Raw genomic sequence first — 26,651 nt, 5'->3', positions numbered from 1 at the left:
AACTCATTATTGTAGTGGTGGGAATAATGGGGTGTCTATCTTGCCCTTCATTCCCTGGAAAGCAGAGCCTAAGACAAAAGTGTATGTGTTTATTTTATTCCATTAGAAAGTGTAATTTCAGGGAAGCATGAGTGAGGCAGGAATGAGGGAAGATCATTTTGGGGGATGTGGGGATATGTTACTAGTATGGCTACTGTTATCAAGTACAACCAATTGTTCCATCTTAGAGGATCATCTTCCAGAAGGTCATATGAACCATAGCAGCTCAGGACTGTCTGTTCAAGGGCAGGAAGGGGAAATAATTTATCTCCCAGCTCTTGTCTCCAGTTGATCAAAGCTTCCATCTGTGGGTCAGAAACCACCTTATACTTACTTAGATGTTGCATTTACTTGGGCACTAAATATCTTCAACATCCCATTCTTGGCAAGGATTGGAAATCCCCAGGTTTGCGGGTGAGAGGTGTGCAGGGCAACATAAAATGTGTTGCTATCAGGTTGGACTCCTGGGAAAACTGTCAGAACCCAAACAAAGCTGGTACCATAGTGGCTGCTGAGGCAGAACAAGTGGCCAAGGATCGGGAGACTGGTGATCTAAGGTAATGCAGACGCTGTGTCTAGTTTCCTTTGAGAAGGGGCTGCAATATGATGGCACTTGTTTGTTACCCCATGGTTATCCATATTACTAGTCCTCCAGGAGGAATTTATTGTCCAGCCTTTAACTGTGTTGGTCAATTTCTAAAAACTCTCTTTATGGCAGTCACTTTTTCATGGTTTGATCTACTTGCAAGCATGTATGTCTTTTAGGTCAACGTGTTCAGTTAATTCCTGTGAATAGGTAAGGTAGAATACTACACATACCTACTCACCTACAACCTGTGTTTTCCATGAGTACTAGGATGGATGTGATGTTTCCTCCTACCATAATGAGAGGACCCAAGAGAATTACTTGGCAGGGGTGAGACAGAGAAACTGAGCCAGTTTCCAGCCACTGGGCTGAAACTGAAACCTCCCTTCCTTATAGTTAGAGCTGTGAGAAATCAGAAATTGGAGAGCCCTTGATTAGTGAGAAGTTGAGCAGTAATTTTGAGGGTGAACTGGATAGAAGGTTGGAATATGTATATGTATTCCTTTACATATCTGAGATTGTCAATTTCTGGGCATATGCATTCACATTTTCAACATTATAACAAGAATTTGCCAGGTCCTTGCTCTCTGGGTAGGGTGTTCACTAAACCAGTATTCTCATGTGAAAATATTTGGTCTATTAATGGTGGCCCAGATAAATTTCAGGTTCCTTTTAGGAAGATAACCCTTCCCAGAAAATGGGGCCTATGGGTAGCTGGAGGCATCCGTCAATCCTATGAATACCCAATACATGAAAGTGGGCCAACCATGTTTGCTTTCCAACATAAAGATTCCGAGGTAATATGTTAAGTGTTTTCAAAACATTACTCTTGGAAAGACTTTCTTTGCAAAATCTTTTCATGAGAAGAAATGTTATTAAGGATTTGGTTTTGTTTTATTTTGTTTAAAAAAGTTTGTCCAAAATAGCCAAGCTGGACAGCCTTGCCCTTTGTTAACATTATAGTGTATTTGTATTAGTCCCTCCAGGCCCCAGAAGTGACCGGTTCATAAAAAAATGAGTTTATTCAACTCTACCTCACTTTGGTACAGCCACAACAAATTCCTCTAAGGAAGAGTAAAAGTTAGGCTGGGACAATTGCCATCAACCTTTAAGTTCAACTAGCTATGTGGTTTTGTCCTGTCCAAAGCAGTGTGACTGATAGGACAGCTGAGTGATGTGCCTGAGGGAAAGACATGGGCCCTGAGTTGTTTAAGGATCCTAGCACCCCATCTGGGGAAACAAAGGAGACAGAGCAAAAGTATGTCCAGGTGAAGGGAATAATTGGTGGCAAGCAGTGAGCAGTCTTCAAGAATCCTGTTTTCCCATCATGTCCCTGGGCACTTGGGATTACCCCTCTTCAACATTTGGAACCAATCCAGTGCAGTAGGGAAAACAGTGAGCACCTATGGCAAGACCTGGCTCCGGGAAGTTAGGTCCAGCTACATCACTAGCATTCAGTCTGTCTTCACCAACCCACTCAGGGTCACTGAATGAACTTTGATTAACCACTCACCAGAAAGCATGAAACTTAATTTTCCTTCTTATTGGAGTAAGGTAATTATTCAATGTAATCTATTGCATTATTACAGATTCTGGATGTGAGTGGATTTCATTTAAAACAAATTGAAGTATTTGTTTTTCAACAGTGTCATGTATTTTAACATATTGTTCATTTTAAAAATGAAAATCAAATCATGTACTTTTCACTGTGATTATTAAGGAGAGTGGTTAGAGGGTGATATTTAGCCATCTGTCTGTGTTTTGGGAGAGGGGAGAGAGCCCTGATGAAGCTACAGATACAGTCTGTGTGTGTGTGGTAGGGGCACTGGTGGGGAAGGGGTGGGCTCTCTCACAGTTGAGCTTTGAGCAGAACACTGCTGTATTCAACTGCACCTGTGCACAGAGGCCCGTATTGTCCCAATATTGACTCTGCTTGGCTTGGTAATGTGACTACTGGCTTGAGAAATGAGCTCCTAATTCTAGTCCCAGTTCCTCCCTTGACATTCCTCTTTCAGTTTAAGGGAAGCCTCTAGACCTCTTTATATCACGCTCTCAGCCTCAGTAAAGTGGAACACCATCTTCACTAATTAATTAATGATTGCAAAGGGCTTGGAAATTTCCAAGGGCTGAATAATTGCCAAGTAAGGACTATTCAGCTTTTCACTGGCTTTCATTTATTTCCAAAATGTAGTCACTGATGGAAAACTTACCTTCATGCCTTAAAACAGTTATCTTTTGTTGCATTGAGAAGTTCTAAGGAATTTGGCATTTAATTCTTCAAGGAAATTTTTTAACTAAAGAAATACCCCCACGCCTATTTGAGATGAGCTGCTTTAATTTTCCTACATCATAGTGCAATATAAAATAAGAGGGAGAAAAAGGGAAGGAAAAGGTACAAGGAAAGAAAGACAATGAAAAAGAAAAAAAATCGAAGAAAGGGAGGAGACAAAGTCAGAACCTTCAAGGCTTGGGGGATCATGATTGCATTTGTGTTTCCATAATGTACTGAGCAGTGAATTGGCATGCTACAGTAGACCATAATGTGTTTCCTGTGCCAGCTGAGCTGAGTTCCTTGAAAAATATTGTCATATGCAAGTCTTTATAAGAGAGAAATGTGCCCTTCTTACTGGAAATCTTAAAGACAAAGAATCTTTTCTCTTTGCTGTTTTATAAAATGTAATGTTTACTAGTCACTGTGTAGTTCACAGAACCCTTGTCCTGTGTGTTTTTTCTGATACTCAGATAAGGTTGAGTCAGTTTGAAAGCCCTGGAGCCAGGACCTGGAGGCCAGTCATCAATCAGACGTTCATAATGGCAGGGCAACTTCGGCTACCACCTCCTTGTCATAAGCCTAATCTATGTCAGCCTCGGCTCTGTTAAAGAAGCAGGTTTTTGCTCTAGTGTGTGATAGGCACTGGTTCTATGCATCTGAGGAATGTTGTAAAGGCTCAGATAATGTAGGGGTTAGGTTAAATTCTTAAATCATCTATTGTTAAATTTTCCTTAGAAATATCCTTCAAGATGGTCAGACCAGAGAGACCAACAAACAACCTTTCAATAAATCTAATACAAGTTTTTTTCTTATCCAGAGTTAGTATAGGTTATTGCTCTTCATGTATTTTTGAAGCTGGGGGGTCTTTGGTGTGTCAGAGAAGAGTAAATGTAATGAACCTCTGTGGTCAGTGTTGAAGGCTCCCCAAGACCTATGCATTGTTAAGATTCAGAAAATATTTGAGAATGTTGATAGAGTAGTATTTCAAACATTCAAGTGACTTCAAAATGTTTAAATTGATTTCATTGTGGAAAAGAAATGAATATATATATTGAGTATACTGCAAAGAATTGGTGGCATTTTGGAGAGAACTATCTTTATGGCAATCCCTATGCTAAATATCTCTCAATTCTAGGATCAAAGAAACAAAAAACAAGTGATGGTGAGGGTGGAGAGGGGGATGGATGTGGACATATGCCTTAGGCAGTGCTGATATCTGGGTGTATGTGAAGATGAAGATGGAAGAGATTGCTTGAAGAGGTCAGTGACAGTCGTATTAGTTAATTCCCCTTCATATGGGTTTTCCACATTCCTGAGTGTTTTGTGGACCTCACAAAATCCATAAGCATTAAGCACAGAGAGAGGTTTTGGTCTCTTACATGGATGAGGTTTGAAAAGTCAGGAATGAAATTCTCCCTTAATGTCATATGTCACACTCATAGGAGAGCCCCACTTCCAAGTTGGGACTTCTGAACTTTGTCCCCAGGCTTTTTCCTGGTCAGCCATGGATGTTGGCACACTTTTGGGTTTGGGTGGTGAGAATGCCACATCAGCATCACCAGCCAGATCTACAGTAGCCCTGTCACAGGCAGACATGCAAGTGGGCTCAGGCAGGCCTGGTGCAGTGTCATGGGATCATCAGTCACAGGGGAATCACCCATTAAATCCCTGCTGAGCACCCAGACTTGGGGCCCTGGCGTGCTACTTCCTCTTCCCTATCACCCACCTACAGTTGTCCTATTCTTTCTACCATCTCAGTATCTCAAATCTGTGCTCTTATCTAAATCCCCCTTGCTACTGTCCCAGTTCAGTTGTCCTCATTTCTACCTGAGCCATTGAAATGGCCTCTGAATGGGTGTCTCCACCTCTGTAGTCTCCCTCCACACTCATTCATCCTACACATGCTACCAGATAAATCTTTTTACTGTACAGCTCTGCCCTGGTCGTTAGTTGCCTTTAAAGGAACAACAGAAAAAAAAAAAAAAAACTTCAGAATTTCCCAGCCACTCGTGCAATCAGTTGAAACCCCAGCCTAAGTTTCCAGTTTTATGTCTCACTTTTAGCATCCCAGCTTCCAGTTGAGAAGTTATTTTCCTATTTATTTATCATCTTTATTGCTTTTCCCATGGAGCTCCTGCTTCCTGGAATACCTTCCAAGACCTCCCCCCAGATAGAATATTTGTGGACATCCGATGGGACCCATTAAGACTGAGCTAAGGTGTTAACCTCTCTCAGGAAGCCTTCTCCTCTTTCTACACTTAAGCTGTCTTGTGGCAGTTTTCACACTCTGACAATACTAGAATCCTTTATGTGCCTGTCTTCCACCAACCTATGCCCCATCGTACAGTGACTGAGATGAAGGGAATAGAATGGTATCTGAACAACCCTGTCTACTGCAGAGTAACTAACAGGACAGAATGCACTTTTGTTTACTGAAGATCCTTGAAGAATCGTCCTATGTCCTACTGATCATTGTCTCATCAGAAACTCAGTATCCCAAGGAGCTAGGTAGTTTCTCATGTTCAGTGTTGTATAACATTTTGCATTCCTTTGGGGATTCAGGCCGTATGTGTATGCTGTTATGTACACGGTATTTTTTACTTTCTGCACTTGTCAAACGTCCATGGAATTTGATTCATATTATTTAGTAAACTTTTTGAGATTTAATATACATACAACAAAATGTGTCCGTTTTAAATACATAAGGCAATGAGCCTTTAACAGACATGTGCATCTGTATAATCACTACCACAGTCAATATAGAGAAAATGTTCCTTCATGCCCATTTGCAGTCGGTCCCCTTTATCCTCAGCCCCGGACAGCCATTCTGCTTTCTAACATAGTATATCTTTTACCCTTTCTAGAATGCCATATAAATAGAACCACATGGTATGTACTCTTGTGTCTGGGCCTCTTGTACTTACCATAGATTTTTTGAGGTTCATTTATGTTGTTGTTTGTAACCATAGTCATTCATCTTCATTGCTGCATAGTCTTCTGTTATATGAATATACTACATTTTGTTTAGCCATTCACTACTTTGGGGGCATTTATTTATTTATATTCATTTTTGAAATAAGAATAAATCTGCTATAAACATTCATGTACAGGTCTTTGTATGGACACAGTTTTCATTTCTTTTGAATATATTCCTAGCAGAGAAATTACTAGGTCATGTGGTAATTATTTAATGTCATAAGACACCACCAAACTGCTTTCCTAAGTGTATCATTTTACATTCTTACCAGCAATGTATAGAAGTTTAGTTTCTCCCTAACCCGGGCAATACTTGGTAATACTTGTAATTCTTAATTTTAACTGTCTTCATGCCACATAAATGTATTTAATTGTGGTCCTTTTGACTAATGATGTGGATCATGTATGTCCATGCACTTATTGGCCATTTGTATATCTTCTTTTGTGAAATGTCGTCAAGTTTTTGGACCATTTTTAGATTGGATTGTTTCTTTTTATTGAGAGATGTAAGAGTACATTTTATGCTCTGAATAAGAGTCTTTAGTTATAAACATTGCCAATATTTCTTCCTAGTCTGTGACTTGACTTTTCATTTTCTTAATGTTTTCTGAACAGCAGAAGTTTTTAATTTTGGTGAATGTTAATTTATCATTTTTATCTTCTATATTTTGTGCTGTTTCTTTGAATAATTTTTGCTTCCTTATGGTCATAAAGATTTTATTCTGTGATTTCTTTTAGATTTTTTTTTTTTCAGGTAAATCCAGGGTATAATTCACTTCAGGTTAATTTTTGTGTATTGTGTGAGATAAGGATCAAAGCTCATCTCTCTCCCCTGGGCTCCTGCTCCCAGTCAGATCTCCAGTTTTTCCAGCATGATATGTTGAAAAGATTATTTTCTTCCAATGAATCTCTACCTAGACACATTTGACAAAAAGCAGTTGGCCACATATGTATGGATCTCTGGACTCTATTTCTTCCCATTAATTTGTATATTCTTAAGCCAATGCCACATTATCTTGATCACTGACTTTTATAGTAGATCTATAAATTAAGCAGTGTAAGTTTTCCATCTTTGTTTTCTTCCAAAAGTGTTTTGATTGTTCTAATTCATTTCTATTTCCATATAAATTTTAACATTAGCTTGTCGATTTCCACCAAACAGCCTGCTGTGATTTTGATTGAGATTTTGTTGAATCTGTAAATCAATTTGAAAAGAGCTGATACCTTAACAATATTGACTCTTCCAGCACATGAACATAGTGTATCTGTCATTTTGTTTTCACTAGTTTCTCTCAACATTATAGTTTTGCACATATTTTATTAAATAATACCTAAGTGTTTCATATTCTTGATGCTATTGTAAATGGGATTTTCAAAATTTCAATTTGCAATTGTTAGCTGTTAGCATGTAGAAATGTAATTTTTAAATATTGGCCTTGTATCTTATTTATGACCTTGTTAAATTTAAAAGTTTTATTAGCTTCTTTAAGACTCCTTAGGCTTTTTTACCTCATCATTTCATCTGCAAATAAATCATTGATTCAGTTTTTATTTCCTTTATGACCTACTCATCAGCTTCCTATGTTTGCAAGATTTGCATCTTGATTGAAGAAGTAACAGCTTCCTACAAATTTAAAAAATATGAATTGGAAAAAATAATAAACCTTTGCTCTCCACTTCTCTAGACTAGCATATTGAAACTGTCAGATGTAGAAATCACCTTCAGAGTCATTGGATCATAACCCCTTAAATTTGCAGATAAGAAAATTCAGGTTTGAGGAGTTGCAGTGACTTGAGTTAGTTATACAATTACTAAGTAGCACATTTGAGTAGAAAACCAATGTTTTTTTTTTTCCATACACAGTTTCCACAGTTCCTGTCTACAGTGGTTCAGGACAGGTGAGATGAGTGTAAAGGAGCTTTGAAAGGTACTATCTTCTAACGTTAGTCCTCCATGGCAGTTTATATGGCCTTCTAATAATAGAAAATGGCTACCATTCTAGTGATCATTGTTCTATTTCATAATTGTTCCTGTGGAAAGACTTCTTCTTAGGGCCTCTATGACTTTTATTAGTTCCATAATTTATTCTTCCCCTGATTTTAAAACTTATCATCAGGATGATATCCTAGTACACTAAGAAATCTCTGTGACTATTATTAATTTTGCTCATCTAATCTTTTTCATAGATTTAGATGTTTAAAAATATCTCAGATCCCTAAATCTTTTTGGAAATTTAAAACAAATGATTCTAGTAATGTATAATTTTTGTGTGTGTGATTACAGAATGAGAGAACTCACTTTAATTTACCCAGTATTTTATCTTTGTTTTATTTCAGTTCTATAGTGAGACAACTACTCAACTCATTAATAGGTCCCACTAGGAACTTGATTTTTTTCATGGCCGGCTGCAAACACTCATATCATCCCAATACACAGGAGACAGTAGAGTTGTTTTCTTCCCCAGCAAACAAAGTCGCTTGACCATATTGATGTGTAATGATTAGCAGTAATATAAGAACTTCGAAAGATTTTATGCACAGAGTATTCAGGAGCACCACGTAGTGAAAGTCAGTTATTTGGCTTTCCAGACATGATGTCTCAGTAATGTTTGCTTGTTGTTTTAGCTCTTGAATTTTTTGGAATATGGAAAATCCAATTTTTAGATAGCCTCTTAGTAAATAATATAGTGTTTGTTCTGTTTCATCCCTGGAATTCAGTAAATGTTCTTTAGAAAATAAATTTGGTTTATTTTCCAATAAGTTTATTTACCTTGCAATAAGTAAGAAGGTTACTTACTTAAAATAATATTTTTAAATATATATAATAATAACATGTAACATTTTAATAACATCTTACAAAATACTCATATGTGGCAAAAACTATATAATGTGTCCGGAGGCAACTTCCCTAGAATCCTACCAATACTGAACATCAGAGGGAGGTTGGGAACTAGGACTTCTGACTGTTAGCCCAGGGTGACACTTAACCTCTGTTGGTAGCTGTCTGCATTTCCATGTGTCAGCTCATTGTGCAGTTATCCAAACCTCAAATATCCCTTGGTCCCAGCAGTTTAGAGAATAAAACTTTTGAGTTTTGTTTCTTGGACATAGCATATGCTTAGCATTATTTGAAATCCAAGATTCATTCAACATTCTATCAAATTAAGGAGTTGAAACTACCCTAAATCTAAGTTCCAGATAATAGGGCCCATTTTATTATTTAGTCTGTAAATATTTGGTATATTTATGTATCCTCAACCATGGAGACCTTGTAGGTTTTTTTTATTTTTTATTTTTTTGGTGTGTGTATGTGTGTGTGTGTACCTTCAGGGATTATTATGAAAAAGGTAGGATAAGCAGTGCAGGTGTGCTTGCCTCTAGTCTTAGTGGAATACAGAGCTGTTTCTTATTTATCATGTTGTGTACATTCAATCTTTAATAAAAACTTGGATGGAGTTTCTATAAAGATAATTTTTACTGGAATCCCCATTTTTAAACCTACTGTGCTTCCTGTCCAAGGGACGCCATATTAGTTATGCAGGCTCTCTAGGGACAACTGATTCTGGGGTCCCTGCAGAGGTGGAACATTGCAAGTGACCAGCAGAGAACTGGAGAAGAGCTCAGGAAGGCAGTCTGGGGAATGTGGCTGTGACCTGCAGCCCATGAGCCAACTCTCCTCCACCACCTGATTTTGTAAATGATCTTTTATTGAAATTCATCCATGCTTATTTGTTTATGTATTATCTATGGCTATTTTCACACTACAGTAGGAGAGTTGAGAAGGTTGTAATAGAGGCTGTATGTTCTTCAAAGCCCAAAACATTAACTATATGTTACTGCACAGAAAAAGTTTACCAACCCCTTATCTGAAATACAGGAAGGACTTTGCAAAATTTAGAGTCTAATTGAAATATATCGATTTGTCAGATGTGGTGTTTAGATTCAGACAATATATGGTCTTTCATGACTGTATTCTTGGCACAATATTTTCAAGTTCCATCCTTGCTATAGCATGTATGAGTACTTCATTACTTTTTATTGCTGAATAATATTCCATTGTATGAATATACAGTATATTGATCCTTTCATAAGTTGATAGGCACTTGGAGTTTCTTTAGTTTGGCTATATTGTAAATAATGCTGCTATCAATATTTGAGTGTAAGTTTTTGTATGGACATCTTTTTTGAGTTCTCTTGGATATATATATCTAGCAGTGGAATTGCTAGGTTATATGGTAACTTTATGTTTAACTTTTGAAACACTGCTGGACTGCTTTCAAAGAGGCTATATACCATTTTACCTTCCCACCACATTCTGCATTCTCCACATGTCCACATCCATTTGATTTTAATCACATTATGCTCTGTCTCCCAAGTAGACATATATGTTCTTCAAGGGTGTGAATGTGTCTAATTCAGTTTTGTTTCTTGTATACCTAACATAATGCTTTTCATGTATCAGGAACTCATGAATGAATGATGGAACTCATGAATAACTGAATGAATGAATCAGTAAATGAAATGGCACTTACTGAATTGACGTGGATCTGCATATACTTCCTATTACTGAGGATTTATATATTTTTTTAAGAGGTGTGCTTTTACAGGTATTTCATTTTTTATTCCAGCTGTGATCTCATCTAGACTTTAGGTCCTAGCTTGTATTACAAATATATTGAGCTTAATTCAGATGCAGTCTATGTAGTAATTGGGGTTAATTTTCCACCTACACCATTGCAGTTTTTCTCTTTTGCTGAGGCCAATTTGATCTGCTCTTCTCTCTGCCCCATACAGCACAGTGTTATGTGTAAACCTAATGAAGTTTTTTTCATCTTTGAGGGAACTACTACCTCTTGATTTTATCTCTGCCCAACCCTGTTCCTCCCACACACGGTTTTTGCCCTTTTCAGGAATGATGATTCTGCTCTTCCAGAAGCTCAGGCCTAAAACCTGAACTGTTCCTTACTCTCTTTCTCTCATATAATGAATGCTTTCACCTCCAACTTGTAACTACATCTAAAATCCAATCACTTCTCACTACCTCCCCTGCCTGCACCCTGGTCTAAGTCCCATCTCATCTTGCCTGGGGAATCAAACAGCTACTTCCTATTGCTCTGGAATGCTTTCCCCCGATACACACATGGTTCATTCTCTCACCTCCTGCAGGTCTTTACTCAAATGTTGCTCTGTTGAAGTCTTCCCTGATCTCCCTAAAAAACCTTTCTGTGCCAGAGTGTCCTTATCTACCTTTACTTCATTTCCCCTGTAATATTTATCAACATCTAACATATTCTGTATTTTAATCTTTTTTGCTTTGCTCTCTCCCTTAGAATATGTCCCAAGAACAGAGACTTTGTTTTGGTAACTGCTCTGTAGTGAAGTGACTGGCAAATAGTAAGGCCTCGGAAATGATGTTCATAAGTAAATGAGCAAGTGCCAGGCACAGAATCATTCCCTCGGATAACTTTTTATTCAGGTAACTTTAATATGTGAAAGGGCACAAAGCCCCGGGGTCCTCCAGTGTATGACACCCACTCGGTGTGTGATTTCCCCCCAACTTTATATTCTCCACCATATTCACCTTCCACTGCCTCAGCTTCTCAGCCTTCCTTCTAACACCATGTGTTGTATATTTGGATAGTGTCTATATCATGGAAAGACCCTCGTATTTGAAATCAAATCTGAGTTTGAGTACCAAACTGCAAGGAAGGATGGGTTTGATGAGAGATGCAGAGATAGTTTTTGACTGTTAAATATTACCCCTACGTGAGATGATTACTGTATTTTGAAGGGCTTAGGCTAAAGGGGAAGATGGATGGGACTGTTAAGTCTTGTAAAGGTGTATGTATTCGTAGCTGCTAATGTTGACTGAGCATTTGTGTCAGGTTCTGTGTTCAGCACTTTCCATGGACTAGCACACAATCTTCTCAGTAACACTTTCAGGTGGATAGTTTGATAACTTTCATTCTTCTGTTAAAAACTGAGTCTTGAACAGATGAAGTAGTCCACCCAATCCATAAGCTCTTTTATAAACTTTCATGAATATAAAGAAAGTTAAGTGTTAAAGCAAAAAAGATCAGTTTCATGGGGTGCCAAGACATGATTTTAGTCATTCATTTGTTAAAAATTTACTCAATCCTTATTTTTTAGTACTGGAGTTAGTCAGAAGTGGGATGAGATGTCTTTCCTCTTAAAGCTTGTATTCTAATACTGTTTTCAGAAGAAAGGCAACAAGAGATAATTTTAGGTATTGATACTTGCTCTGAATAAAATTACAAAGAGGGTTTTAATATTGGGATAGAGAATGACTGATTTAGGTAGCTGACTCAGTAATGTCTTTGAAGAGATGATGTTGAGCCAAAACCTGAATAACGTAAAGGACAGCAGAGGACAGAAAGGATGAATCCTGAGGTTGGCATTTACAGGAATAGAAAGAAAGCCAGTCTGGAGCATAGTCAGTGTAAGAGAGTGGAAAAATGAGGTGGGAGGGGTAAGAAGGGCCCAGATCTTACGGGCTGTGATAAGGAGTTTGTCTTTATTCTATGTGAAATGGAAATCCAGTGGAGCATCTTAGCAAGGGAATGATAGTATCTGGTTTTAGGATAAGCCCAGCTACCATGTAAGATCGGAGCAGATGCAGGGAGATTTGCTTGGCTCTGGTTGCTTCTGTGGTATCCCTTACAACTATTGAAAAGATGGCTTATGAACTTTCTGATTTGCTAACACAAGAGCTTTTATGCTAAGAAACGTGAAGGTATGAGCCCCTTAATCAGCATAGGGTCTGTATCTCCAGATTCCTGTAATCATCTCTTAAAGCCCACTCTCAGCCCCCAGCCCCAGGGCAGTGGAGGGCTATGGTTGTTTGATGAGAAGTGAAGCTACAAAAGACAACACGACTGACTCTCACACAAGTGGCGGGGAAAGTTTTCCCAATGTGAGCAGTGTAATGAAAGCAGTAATTGCTTGAGGCATTTGAGTTTCAGGAATGAACTAGAGTTGCATGTTTCTAAAAGTTTCAAATTTTAATGACTTAGCTAAAAGGCTATAGTATGACACCACTACATTTTTTAATTGCACTTGAGCCCTTAAAAACTGAATACTCTCAAGTCAGGACAGCATGGGCATGAGTGAGGGATAAAGGTTTCACCTCCTTCTATTTCTATGACAGGGTCTGTAGTTAAGAGGAGGTTTGTTCACAGCAACCAGGGATCCTGCTGGTCTTCTCATCCTGTCCCCCCTGCTGGTGGCAGTGTAACCAAGGCGAATACTGACATCTGTTTTCTGAGAGTCCTGTTCATACCAACTGTCACTCACCTTGACATGCACTTCTCATTAGCTTGTATTTTGCCCTCTTCTCTCTACCCTTTCCTAGTTACCCCTTGGCCTTGAAATGACTTCTGCAAGACTTTGCAGTCTCCCTAATGGTTCTTTATGTAACTGGCCCAAAGTGTGTGTTAAGAGGGGCTGCCTTCCTAGCACCCATATGGGGGCATCTTAAGGGCTTTCTGTGTAGTTCGTGAGCTGCTTAGAAACTAATTCTGTCTAAATAGGGACATATGTGGTTTAGAAATATTGTTTATCCCATTAGTACCATCAATCATATATGAATTATGTAGTAATTTTTAAGAAAAATGATGATGAGATATGTGCACCTAGTTATAATTACCAATGTCGCTACATGGCTGCCTAGAACTACTTTCTTAAAATTTTACTTTGATGTAGATGTCAAAAGACATATAAAAATCAACTGAAACTTATCCCATCCTCAGGGAGCTAAATCTAATTGTGAAGTCAGATATATGTAATTGTCACACTGGCCTCTGACCACTCTTACTTTCTTATTCATCATTGTGAAGTATTATTATTATTTTTTTCATTAAAACTGAATTTATTCGACTTAAATAATTATTCATTATTCTAAGATTATGTTCTTCCTACTTTTTAGTGCTAAAAAGTCTTTCCTATAAGAATGTTAATAGCAGATGGTAATTTGGGTTTTCCTGTTTTTGTTTTATATCCTTAGCTGCAAAATTAGAAGCTAGAAACACTTCAACATTCCAATTAAAAATTCTTTTTTTTTTTTGCAAATTTACTGGTGCTTAAACCTAGAGCCTAGGAACCACAGCCTAGGTAAAGACCTACTTTCTGTGTTACATGTTTAACAACATTGAATTATTTCTTGGTGAGTTCCCTAAACAATATATAGCAGGATAAAAGCAAGTCTTAATTTACATTAAGCCAGTATAAAAATGGCCTTAATTGCAAGCACCAAAGAAGTGTCTTCAACCACCAAAGAAATATGTTTTCAACCATCACTATGTATATATCATCTTTTATATCATATTTTGTCCTTTTATACCTTTCTTCTTATTAAAACTAATTGTATTGTTATCCACAGGGCACTGTCTTAAAAGTATACTACTACTTAGCTGATACCATTACTGCTCTAGGGGCAGCCTGTTGTCACAGATGTGAGCAGTATTCATGCAGTGCAGAAACAAAGGTGGCTGAGGTACAAGCAGGCCACTTTCTTGGGTCAGCGTTTTAGTGGTACCACAGGTGGCTGCCCATCTCAATGCATATTTTGCCCATTTATCTTTATAAATCATATTAAAACTTTCAGTATTTACATACATTTAAACTGAGAATATGTATTTGAGGAAAGCATATTTTAGTGGGCTTCATGTGTCAAAAAAACCTCAATTTCCATATATTATTTTTACATCATTAGCTACCTTTGAGTATATAAATGCACAAACTGGAATATACTTTTAGAAAAACTGACAGAGAGCTATGCAAATTGCAAATTGCAGTGTGTCCTCCCATAAGTGAATCAATTCATCTCTACTCCCTTGAAGTGGTAAAAACAAAGAAGACTAGCTGGCCATTACTTTTTAAAGTATGCTTCAGATTAAATACAAAATAATCATCATTGGCATTTTGGGCCAGATGAAAACTGTTGAGTGTTATGTGTGACTCTACCATGATTTGCTATAATGGTTTTCCTTCCATTACACTGTCCCCACTAATATTAGTTCTCTATCCATTTAATATGACCGTTTGTGTTAAACTTCAAAATAACTCCTGGGAATATCTAGAATTTATATCAGGAACTTCTGAAAGCGCTTCTGCTTTCCTCCCAGTTATGACACCATTTAACCTTATTAGTAACATTAAAACGGCAACTGAAGGTTTTTGAGATGGGTGGGTGCCTTGCAATAAACACGCACAGGCTGAAGCATCTGGCCAAGTTACTCTATGCAGTGATCAATGCTTAGTTCTTCTTGGTTTTCTTCAGATAGCGAGCTTGCATGGACTTGCCTACAATCATGCTCACTTTAAGATATATCCAAGAAGGTAGGATTGAAGATACTGCACCCATAAGAAATGGACCAGGTATCCATTGGTGCGGGATTGCATGCCCACTGTTTTAATTGCAGATTTCACAAATGTCTCTGACAAGGGTTTATCCAAAGTTGGCTTTCGGATTTTAGCCAGTTTTGTGGCTACGAAGTATGGCAGGACACTCTGCACAAAGATGCCCTTTCTCTTATATTCTTCATGGAGGTACTGAGAGAAGAAATCTACAAAAGCCTTGGTTGCCAAGTACATGGTCATCAGTGGGACTGGATACATACCACTGCCAGAGGAGATGTTCAGAATCGCCCCTTTTGACCTTTCTACCATGCCAGGCAGCACTAACTGTGTCATCTTATAAACAGAAAGAACATTAACATTTATCAGTTTCTTGATGGTATTGTCCAAGTCAGGAATATCCAAGAAGTATTCTGGATATTCATATGACATTCCAACGTTGTTTACTAAAACACCAATCTTAAGACCTGCCAAGTTTGTTTTAATTTTGTCATAAATATCTTCTGATGCGAAGTGAACAGTAATGGTCTTTGTTTCCACTTTGAATTTTTCTCTTATTTCACTGGAAACCTGGTTCAGTTTATCCTGTGATCTGCTGATAAGGACAACCTTCAGTCCACACTTTGCTAACTGTTCTGCATATGATTTTCCAATTCCATCAGTACTACCTTTGACAACTGCCCATTCACCGAGCCCCGGCCCTACCCTTGCCTCGTGACCCAAACCCCAGACCCGAAGGGCCGTCAAGAGTGAGCACGAGATGCACAGGGCCAGGTAAGCCATGGTGCCCGCGCCCACCCAGTACAGGAAGCCGGCAGCAGGTAGAGCGCTTTCCATGGCTTTCAACCGCGGGTATACCGACGTGAATGAAAAACACAAAATTTTTTGTGAAGTATTATTAAGAAAAAGGAAAAACAGTCTTAAAATCCCTGTTTTTTTTTTTATAGGATACATGACTCCCCTACCATGATCAGATACATATGGACAAATAGCTCACATGAGACAGAAATTGTAAAAGTGCTAAAACAAAGGCCCTGAGAAAGTTCTAGCGATCTTCAGAGGAGGTAGAGAGAGTGGATCAGTTTTGCAAGGCTTCCTGAGGGGTGTGATCTCTACTAGACTTCAGTCAGTGGAGATGGGGGATGGAAAGTAGGCAAGATTAGACTGTGTGATTGTCCAGAGTCTCTAGTGGCTGGAGAATCCAAAGATCTTACCGAATTAGGTTAATTTCAATATTGATTGGTTGCCTTTCTGTTTCTCCATTCTAGCTATGTACCTCTAAAACTAAGATCAATGTTAAAGTTATCTCATCTCTTACATACTTGCATGTAATAGCATAAAAATAAGCATACATAACCAAGATCCAAGCAAAACTTCTTGTTACTGGCCAAAGTTAGTAGGTAACTAACACCTAACTTGATGTTGTAAATTCTAAAATAGCGATTCTTAACTACCAGAAGCCCATGTCCCTTTAGGAAACGATCGGGGAAGTTCATGCTCAAAATGTGGTAGTGGTAAAATGTCCATGTGTTGAACTTTTAAAATCTGCTCTCAGGTGGGAATGCTAGAAATCCCGAAGTTAAGTTTTTATTTCTGTATGTGGTGCATCCTGTGCATTGCCTCGTTTAGTCTGCTCATGGTACAGGAAGAAAATGCTCTTCACATCATGGTGTTTTTACTGAGTGGGAAAATGAGATAGAGAGGGATGAGTTGCTTGTTCATGACTACATGGCCCATGCTCTTAGCGGTTATACTAATTACGTCTTTATAAAAGGATGTTAACAAAATTCCTCACCAATGTACAGCCACCCAGCTTTAAACCTTCCATCAAGTTCTCTTCCGATCTTGAGCAGGTTCCACATGCCAGGCTGCTGAGGATCCATCCCTCTTTTACACATGAGGTTCTTGGGAGTGTGAACTGCTTGCCAAGTGCCAGGAATGACATTTGTTTTTTATATTGACATGTCTAGTTTACATCATTATTGAATAGCTGATAAGAAAAGGATTAGAAAAAAGGAAAATGTTAAAATAAGTTGTATAATCACATACAAGTCCTTCATTTATATGTAAAGTTTAGAATCAAACAAAATAAATGTTCCATTTACCAATCACATTTACCATTGACTCAAAATAAGTCTGTCATGAGATAGGACTGAATAAGTAGAGAGTCCAAAAACCATCATTCTTGAAACATCTGTGTAGAACACAGAGTTGCGTTCCTACAGGAGAAATGCCAAATGAACAAGCCTAGGCCAGGCTTATTTGGAAAACCTATTTGGAGAACCATGAAAGTGTGAACTTGATCATGTGCAAAGCCTGGGACTGTTCAGCCTTCTGTGGCAGTTCTGTGAGTTCTAGTACCATGCTATTAATAGAGAGTCGAGCACAAGTGTGCTGCTCCATTTTTTTTTTAATTACATGGATCGTATTTACAAAGGACCCTGTCCTCTAGCAAGAGGTTATCAGGTTACAGAGTCATTGGTTTCTATTTTATATCCTCTTATTCCAAACTTATATCCATGTGTAATGTTAGCATTCTTTATTTAAAAAAATTAGTCCAATTTTCCATTTTGATTGTCAATCACAAAGTTAAAAAAAGTCCTAGAAATCAAAACAAATGTACCCAAGAATCTTCCAGAACATAATAGTTCCAGAATATATTTGTTCAGTGATGTTGGGAGTTCATAGATTTTTAGACTGTCAGAGATCAAATATATGGGTTGCCTTTGCTTTTCTAAGAAGCCAGACTGCCCATTTGTGAGAAATTCAAGTCCAGAGAATGACTGCCCAAGGCCTTATAGCACAGGTACTACTTTAGAACAATTCTTAAACCTCTAAATTTGGGTGATTGAGGATGATTCTATGTTTATATTGATAGGTACTTTCATTGCCTTTGATACACACAGTAGGCCTTTTAATGCAATACATTTTCATATTCATTGTGTCATATGCTTCTTAAAAGAGAATGTGGAGGTGAACAGAGAATGATTAATTATCCTTCTTTACAGATGACCACAAAATTTCAGAGAAATCAAGTTGCCCAGTAGTGCACACTATATATATGTATATATATATATTGTAGAATCCTTGTTCCTGGTCTATAAAATCCATAGCAGGAAACATATGAAACTAAACAAAATTGCAGTTCCCAACTTTTCTCCGGTTTACAGAATGCCCCTTGTAGTTACTTAACATTTAAATAGAAAAACAGGAAATTCGTTCAACAGGACATGGAATTAAAGGCTCCCGTGGGGCCGGTATCTAGGTATGCTTTACTGTTCTATCTGAGAAGACTGCAGATATTGATCCTATGGATGTTGAGGTTATGTAAACTTCAGAAACCAAATAAACATTTTGATTAAATGATTCAGTTCTGGTACTATAAATAAATGACTGTTCAAGATGGAAAGTGTACAGAAGTATGTATAAAAAGTAATGACCTCTGGCAAAATGTCGTTGACCTCGGCTACTATAGTTAATACCCTCATCAGTGAATAGTGAGGTTTTGTGTGTGTGTGTGTGTGTTGAGATATATTCAGATTTTGTGGGACCTAAAGCTTTGAAGCTTATAACTTTGTGGAGACTTCTTTAAAAAAAAATGCAGTTATAATTAGAAAATTATTGTATTTGCTGGGCTGCCATAACGAAGCTCTACAGACTGGATGGCTTTATTTTCTCGTATTTCTTGAGGCTAGAATTCTGAGATCAAGGTGTTAGCAAGGTTGCTTCTCCTGAGGCCCCTTTCCTCAGCTTGTCTTCTCTTTGTGCCTTCACGTGGTCTCTCCTCTGCATGTGTCTATGCCCTGATCTCTTATGAGGACATCGGTCATATTGAATCTGGCCCAACCAAATGATGCCATTTTAAATTTAATTGTCCCTACCTCCAAATACAGTCACTTTCTGAGGTACAAGGGGTTAGCAGTATAATGCATGAATTGTGGAGGGGGCATAATTTATCCTATTACAATTACATAAGAAAATGAATATGTATTATGAATCAGAAAAACAAATGCAACACATTTTAAAATGATAAAAAGCTGTGATTTTATTAAATGACTTTTTCTTATGTTTTGTAGCTGCATGCTCTCTAGTCACATCTCCATGCAACCTAACTTTGTAATATTTTCTGTATGGAGAATGGAAAGATAATTTCAGGCTTTTCTCTAAGTATGATTGATAGAAATCATTATTATTAAAAGTTTGGGAAGCCTCCTTTAATCTACACATTTTTTTTATTGGTAATGTAAAACTTGAGACAGTTGTCAAATTGGGGAAACTGTTATCAAGTTTATTTTATTTGTAAGCTGTTAAAAAATGTCTGTATTATTCTTATAAGTTCGTTCATACACTGAGAAATTCTATTTTGTGAAATTTACATCAAAAAAGAAAATCAAGTCAGTGGTGCATTTTACAGTTGTTTCCAGTGAATTGTTTGACAATCCTGATAAGAAAAGCATTTCCTTTTGCATCATTGAGTACTGGATAGTCCTTCCAGAATATTTGTAAATCTGATGATTTATAGAATATTTGGCTGACTTACCTTTTGGCTCCATACATTTCACATCCTGCTTCTCTCCTCTACCAGCATACACCACACATACTGCATGCTGTGGGAAACATTCATGTCACAGGATTTCTGATCCCATACCTGTGAATACCAGAGCCAGGGGAGTAGTGGGACAAGGGACATTTAATATATTTCAGGAAGTCATTCCTACACAGTGGTAAGTGGGGATAGTGACAGCAAACTGCATAAATGTATCCCACCATACTCAACTGAATGTATCCTCAACTCCATGTCCCCTACCCAAATCCCACAATTCCAGAGACCATTTCAACACTGTCCCACAAGAGTGATGACAGATGGCAGTGAGAATGGAAAAAGACAGCAGTGAAGACACTGTTTAGCCCCTGCCAGGAACTTAGAAGGGGCTGAAGCAAGTGAGGGGCCCTGAAGTTTCGTTTCCTTCTTTGTCAATCCATGTTTGTTTAAAATATTTTCTTCTACTCTGGGTATTTGCCTGGGGAGAGTTATTCCTTCCATTCTTTCCTCCCTCCTTCCCTCTCTTTCTAACTGAAAAATTAACTCAGTGTATACCATATTCCAAACCCTATATTTGGAGGCGTAAGACACATATGATGATGTCTGAAGTACAGGATAAACTGATGGGTAACCAGCACTGCTAAAGATAAAATCCACTGGGTATCCAGATGGCACCCAAGAGTCATATTCAGCTGAGTAGCCAGGGAGTGCTTTATGAGGAAATGGCCTAATGAATGGCTGGGGTTGGGATTGATGATACAGGCAAGAGAAATGAGCCTTCCCGAGAGCTGATGCTGCTGACAGCAGCCCCTCTACAAGACATTTTCTGTACCTGTAACACCTAAAGTTTTGTTTAGTTTCATGCTGAAAACAAATGAACTGAAGGAAATGCCTGATTTGGTGCACTTAAGTGCTTTTGAAAGTGTCTTCCAAAGTTTGATGCCTTTTCAGTGTCCAAAGTTTAGAACATCTGATCACATCTCTGTTTTGGGATCTGATAAATAATTTCCATGACAGTATCTGAAGGAATTAAGCAAGTAGCTTTATCCACTTCACCAGAAACAGACTTCGGACAGCCCTTTCGCTAAAACCCATGTTTTAATCTAGCAACTGTGGATGAATGGAATTATGGAGACTCTTCTCTTCTCTCTCCGAGAGAAGACAGTCTAGACACTTTCTTCTTTCTGAGCTTCCCCTGGCCCAGAAGGAGAGTCCAGCATGTGTCCCACTTGTACATAATCAGACGCAAATGGTTTGCTCAGCATCACCCAGTGCAGCGTGGTGACAGAAACAGTGATATTTGATTGTTCCATCTCGTGATTCTGCCAAGTGCCAAGGCACATAGATCTGCTGGTGTTTTAATCTTTGTGAAGAAGGCGCTTTGTCACCAACATAATGGTTTGTGAGCCACTTGAAGGAAGGAACTATGTAGTTAAATACACAGTTTCTGATGACTGGTAGTACACAGGCACTGACCAAGCTAAACAGAACGCAGCCAGGTTGCCTCCCACTTCACTCCCAATTCTTTGCACAGAGCTTGTGTTCAGGAAATGTTATATGATTTTGTCATGGCTTCCATGGCTGTTCATACGGCAATCTGAGAGGTAAAGGTGATGATGAATCAATGGCTGATAGAGCTGATGTCCTAAAGTTCAGTGTGGCAGACGGCAACTCTGGGAGCACTGTCCAAGCTACCCCTCACAGGAACAGCGGTGTACAGACTTTTGAGGAACAATCATAGGGAAAACTGTGCAAAGACTAGAATGGAAATGAACACATTTGTCTCAAACATATTTAGATCTCACATAATTTTGCTCCCCATGGGGATTTTTCTCCAGTTAACTTAGTCTAATGGTGTAAGTATATTAAAATAAAATTGGGTGGAGTGAGGGGAACATGCCAATAGAAAGAATCAATTACTCTTCAGACAAATAGCAGATAATACAGTCACAATATTTGCAAATAAAATGGCAGGGATGTAATTGAAACGTGTGTGTATATCAGTAATTCTTCAAACTATCACAGGTCCACCTTTGCTGCCTTGTCAATATGTTATATAAGGTAATATAGTGAACTTGCTTTCTACTCTTTTGATTTTCATCTTAGAATTAATGTGAAGGCTTTTAACTTTCCGATGTCTTTACTTTGTTCCAGATAATGGCTTATTCTGTCTGCCATGGAACTATCAGATTAACTGCACTGCCTGCTCCAGTCAGTCTTGTGGTTCAGCACAAGATATGTTTTAAAGGCATCTGTACAAAAGGCTGAATGAAAATGTTCCATATAAAGTATATTTATATAAACTTTCATAAAAAGAAAGTACCAGGAAGCACTTAGTGCCTCAGATTCTGGAATCAAAGCTTTCCTTCTTTTCATCCCTTTTCTTGGATATTCAAGTGACCATCCTGATGTTTTCTTGGATGAACTAGAACTTTAGCAGAGGGGTTGATACAAGATCAGGTTCAAGCCCATATTCTACTCGTCTGTTCCACAGACATTTTTTGGGTACTGACTATGTACCAAGCTGTGTGCTAGGTATTGTATCTGCTGAGCTAGAAGAGGTACAGTCCCTGCTCACAAAGTTTCATTGGGGTGAGAAATATGTGAGGGCACTAAGACCAAGGGCCATTTGTTCAAGGCCCTCTGGCATAGAAGATACAATGGGGGCTAGAAAAAGATCTCCCAGCCTACCTCTCAGTTCTGGGTCTCCTCAGCCACTCCATCTGCCTACCCTAGGACATAGCAGAGAATTTATAGCTGCATTAAAATTATTTTTGTTCCTGGTTACAAACTTTATGGACTTCATGTTGAAACTCTATGTTTAAAATATGTATTTTGTGTTCAATATTAATTTCATCGACATCTGGGAGGAGAAAAGGATATATATGTGACTTCTCTATTAGAAGCCTCTGATCTCATTCTGGATTGTTCGAAAGATTCAGTTCTTGGGACATCAGTAAGGACAGTTTAGAAAGCTTGTGGTTGCATCCAGACACACACACAGCTTGGATGCATTTCTGAATCCTTTCCCTGGAATCATGGAGGATAAATCTCACAAGACCACTTGCTCTCAAGAGGCCTCCTGTATGTTTGGTAGTAGCTCCCCACCTCACCCCCTAACTCCAAGTGTTATGAGCACAAGCTTTGTCAGACTGTTCTGACACGCTCAGATGGTGTTCTGAAGCATGTGAGTGCTGAACATTTACATACAAGAGAAAGACAGGGAGCACGCACAGCCTGAGCCTCTGCTGCGTTCTGCTCCACATACACGAGGACTGGAATTGCCTTAGTAAGTCAGCATCCCATAGACCATTTCTGATATACCACTCAGAAGTTCTCTTTTTTGTAATCTGATGCAGTGAGAAATGAGAGGATATTCTGGGGGATGATAGAATGATGTGTATTTCCTTTGAAATAATGAACATTTATTCCTTAAGCTCTCCCAGATGGCATGATAAGCACTCACTATTTAAGTGGATTTTAATACCTGGTTTGAGTTCAGTGTTCAAGGGATTTAAGTGACCAAGCTGATGAAAAATGAAGTATTCTGGTACACAGGAAAGATCCAAGACCGGGTCGAGTGCAAGGCTCTAGTCCTACTTAATAATCCATAAGTGGTTTTGAATTTTATCCATTTATCTCTTTTCCTCACTTTTGTAAAACAGTGAGCTTGGATGACTTTATTTTATATAAGGGCCTAAAGAGCCTATGAAATCTACATACTCAATATTAACTCGCAAATTCATTCAACTACTCCAAGTAGAAGGCCATGAAAATGTGAATAGTTATGTGACAAATGACAAATTAGTCAATAGTTCTCAACTTCTTCTAGCCAAACTCCAGGTTTAGGTATTTCTGAACACCTAGCCAGCACATGGTAAACATGTATTAATTGACCACAATGGCATAAGATAATTGCGATTGTGATCTGCCCCCATTCCTAAACACAGGCCTCTATTATATTATGTCAAGAAGTGGCTCAAAACTGATGGGCTTTTTTTTTTTTTTAGATAATATGCCTCTAGTTTAGTCATCTGTTCCACCCAGTGTCTGTCCTAGATCTTTGAAATCAAAATTGAATGGTATTATAGATGGAGAACTGGATCCCTAGTGATATCCCATGCCAATCTCCTTAATGGGTAAAAATCCAACCCACTCATGTGGGTACCTCTTTTACAGCATAAATGATTTGCACAGGCACACTTCTGGTGGCAGCATTCTCATCACCTTGTCATGTATCTCTTTTGGACAATGCCAATAGTTTTCTTGAATCAGTAAGAATGACAGTAACTAGTAGCAAAGAGGAGGAAAAAGCTCTAGCTTCAGGTCAAAAACCAGTCTTCATGTCTGTACCATGCCAGAGAAGATTGATAGCCAGAGATTTCCTTTTTTTTAACTATACTTCCCTACCCAGAAGTTACCGTCCATTTGTGTTATTCCTAAGAAAACAGTCTAATGCCATAATGTGCTTTCAGAAACAGTAGAACATACTGTTAAAATGAAATGCATGCACCCTCACTCTCATCCCAGTTCTAAAAGTATAATCCAAAGTTAGTTTTCTAAATTGTCACCAATTTCAAGGGAGGAGGGTATGTTTGCAGTGGATTTTTCTCAGTAGGTTAAATCTAAAGAAGTAATTAAGACTCCACACTTCTGATTTGCTGGAAACAGTATTATGCATTTCCCTTGGATGAGAATAAGGAAGATAAAGGAAGACTCTCAAATTGCAGTCTGTGTGACCTGTTTCTGAATAAACATCATCATATTGCACAGTCAATTATCTCCAAAGTACAGTGCGTTCTCTAACCAGAGAGAGAGAGAGAGACTGTCAGAAGTGGTTAAAGAGGACACATGCATTGGAGTGCACATTAGTCTATTGTCCTCTGAATAATTTTAGACAATTTGGGAAGGGGTAATAGGGAGGATTATACATGATTTTTATGTGATTTCATAAATATCGAATTGCAGTCATCAGTGAAAGAGATAAGCATGGCTAGGAAAACAAAATGGGGTATGTTACGTTCAGCTCAGTAATAGGGCTCCTAACACCAAAGGAAAAACAAGTCATTAGTCACAACTGCTGAATGGAAGTTGGTCTAATCGGAGCAGCAGGATAAGTATCCCATTTTATTATGACTTTGTTTATGTGTTTTGCAAGTCTCTGGCTCTCCATTAAAATTATTTTCTACAGCAACACTGTGAGGGGTCAGAACCGGTAGCATACCTATTATTTTTGTTTACACCATGCTGTTCCGCTGGGAGAATAAGTAGTATTTTGAGTTTTGTTTGTTTCTTTCATCCTTTCCTTTCTCTTCACTATGAAACAATCAAAAAATGTAGAGAAACATTTGTTGGACAATGATCTTAAAAGAAACTTAGGTTTGATCAAAATGGTGTAGGTCACCATGAAGACAGGTACATTACTATTTCCTCTGTCATCAGGGGGGTTGTTTGTTTTTCTTTTTCTTTTGAGGTAAAGTTGGCAGCAAAGGAAGATGTCGGATGGATGAAGTACAGACACAACCTTCTGTACTAATTCACGGGGTGCCTGGGCAACCTCCCACAACAGCGGGGACATTTGGGCTCTTCTGAGAAAAACCCCTTTCTGTGTAGCCGCGGATTTGATTCGGAACCTTTAACCTCGGCCGTCCTTACGACCGCGTGCTGGCTGGAGCGGCCCTGATCATTCTTCTCCTGGGGAGGCCTGTCAGGCTCCCCAGCAAACCGCACCCTTGCTTCTGCAGCAGTTACTGCCTGCTCTTACTTTCTTATTCCTAAGCCTGAAGTATTATATTTTTTAAAAAAGCGTACAACCCACTTTGTGGGGGACTAGAGCATTCCCCCCTTTAATCCCAGAGGCTGACCGCAGAACACCACCCTTGGCATTGCCTCCCTCGCATTGTACCACCAAATCCTCACAGGTTACTTATTTCCCCCTTCAGACGCGGGACAGTGACTCAGTGTGCCCTGGAAATACTATCGCTGTAGTAATTGCTTCTGTGGCTCAGCTTAATGTTAGAGAAATGGGCAGTTACAAGTCCAGACACTATAAAGATGGAGCTAAATATTCTCTTAAAAATAGGCTGTTTGGTTAACGTTTGGTAGTCAACAGCCTTTCCCAAGCCACACACAGTGCCGGACTAAGAAATGGAACAAATGCCCTCACACGGTGTTTGGTAACGTCTCCCTGTAGGAGATGAACTTTTAATGTTGAGGAGTCAGGATCTGCTGGCTTCACCTCAGAGGCTTGTTATACGCCATGACGGTGACTTTAGCTCAAGGGATCAACAATTGGGAGGAAATGCCGTGCTTCTATGTGACAGATGGCATACAACTGACTAGAGCAGATTCATTAACTCAACAAAAGGGCATCAGTTCTTCTGAACCTTGTATTTGTTGGAAAGATCTGTTCCTAGGTGACTGGCCTCGTGTGGGGTGCGGAGAAGGAAAGGAACAGAAAGAAAGGGGCTAGTGTAACTTTTGAAGTCAGGCAAAACTGGGCTCAAAATTTGTCTCTGGCTTCTGTTCACTTCTTAAGTCAGTTACCAGGTCTGTCTAAGCTTCAGCTTTCATATATGCAAAAATGGTGTAACAGCTTTTACCTATAGGAGTGTGGTAAAAAGTAAATTAGAAAATACATGTAAACAGCCCAGTTTGACATGTATTATGTATTCACTTAATGGTTACTCTAATTATTATAAGCTTAAATATTCCCAGTGATGAGATAGCTATTACTTTACAAAGCAATTCATCCCATCTTTGAACAGATCTATTCTGCTTTTATTGTGAGCTGAAAGCTTTTTCCCATTATTTATAAGCCCTGGTCCTACCTCTAAGCTCTGGAAATTTTTTTCCTGACA

General features: G+C 38.6%; 1 protein-coding gene and 1 pseudogene across 23 annotated transcripts in view; one reads left to right on the top strand and one right to left on the bottom strand.

Annotated features, from left to right (window-relative positions):
* Nucleotides 1–26,651, top strand: part of LPP (LIM domain containing preferred translocation partner in lipoma) — a 628,839-nt gene that overhangs the window by 383,106 nt on the left and 219,082 nt on the right. The gene's annotated exons all lie outside the window — the stretch shown is intronic.
* Nucleotides 3–26,651, bottom strand: LOC108392321 (very-long-chain 3-oxoacyl-CoA reductase pseudogene; annotated as a pseudogene).

Source organism: Manis javanica, chromosome 3 (assembly GCF_040802235.1).
Source record: "Manis javanica isolate MJ-LG chromosome 3, MJ_LKY, whole genome shotgun sequence".
Taxonomy (NCBI): domain Eukaryota; kingdom Metazoa; phylum Chordata; class Mammalia; order Pholidota; family Manidae; genus Manis; species Manis javanica.
Note: the sequence above shows the minus strand (reverse complement) of the source record. Positions and strands in the feature narration are given on the sequence as shown.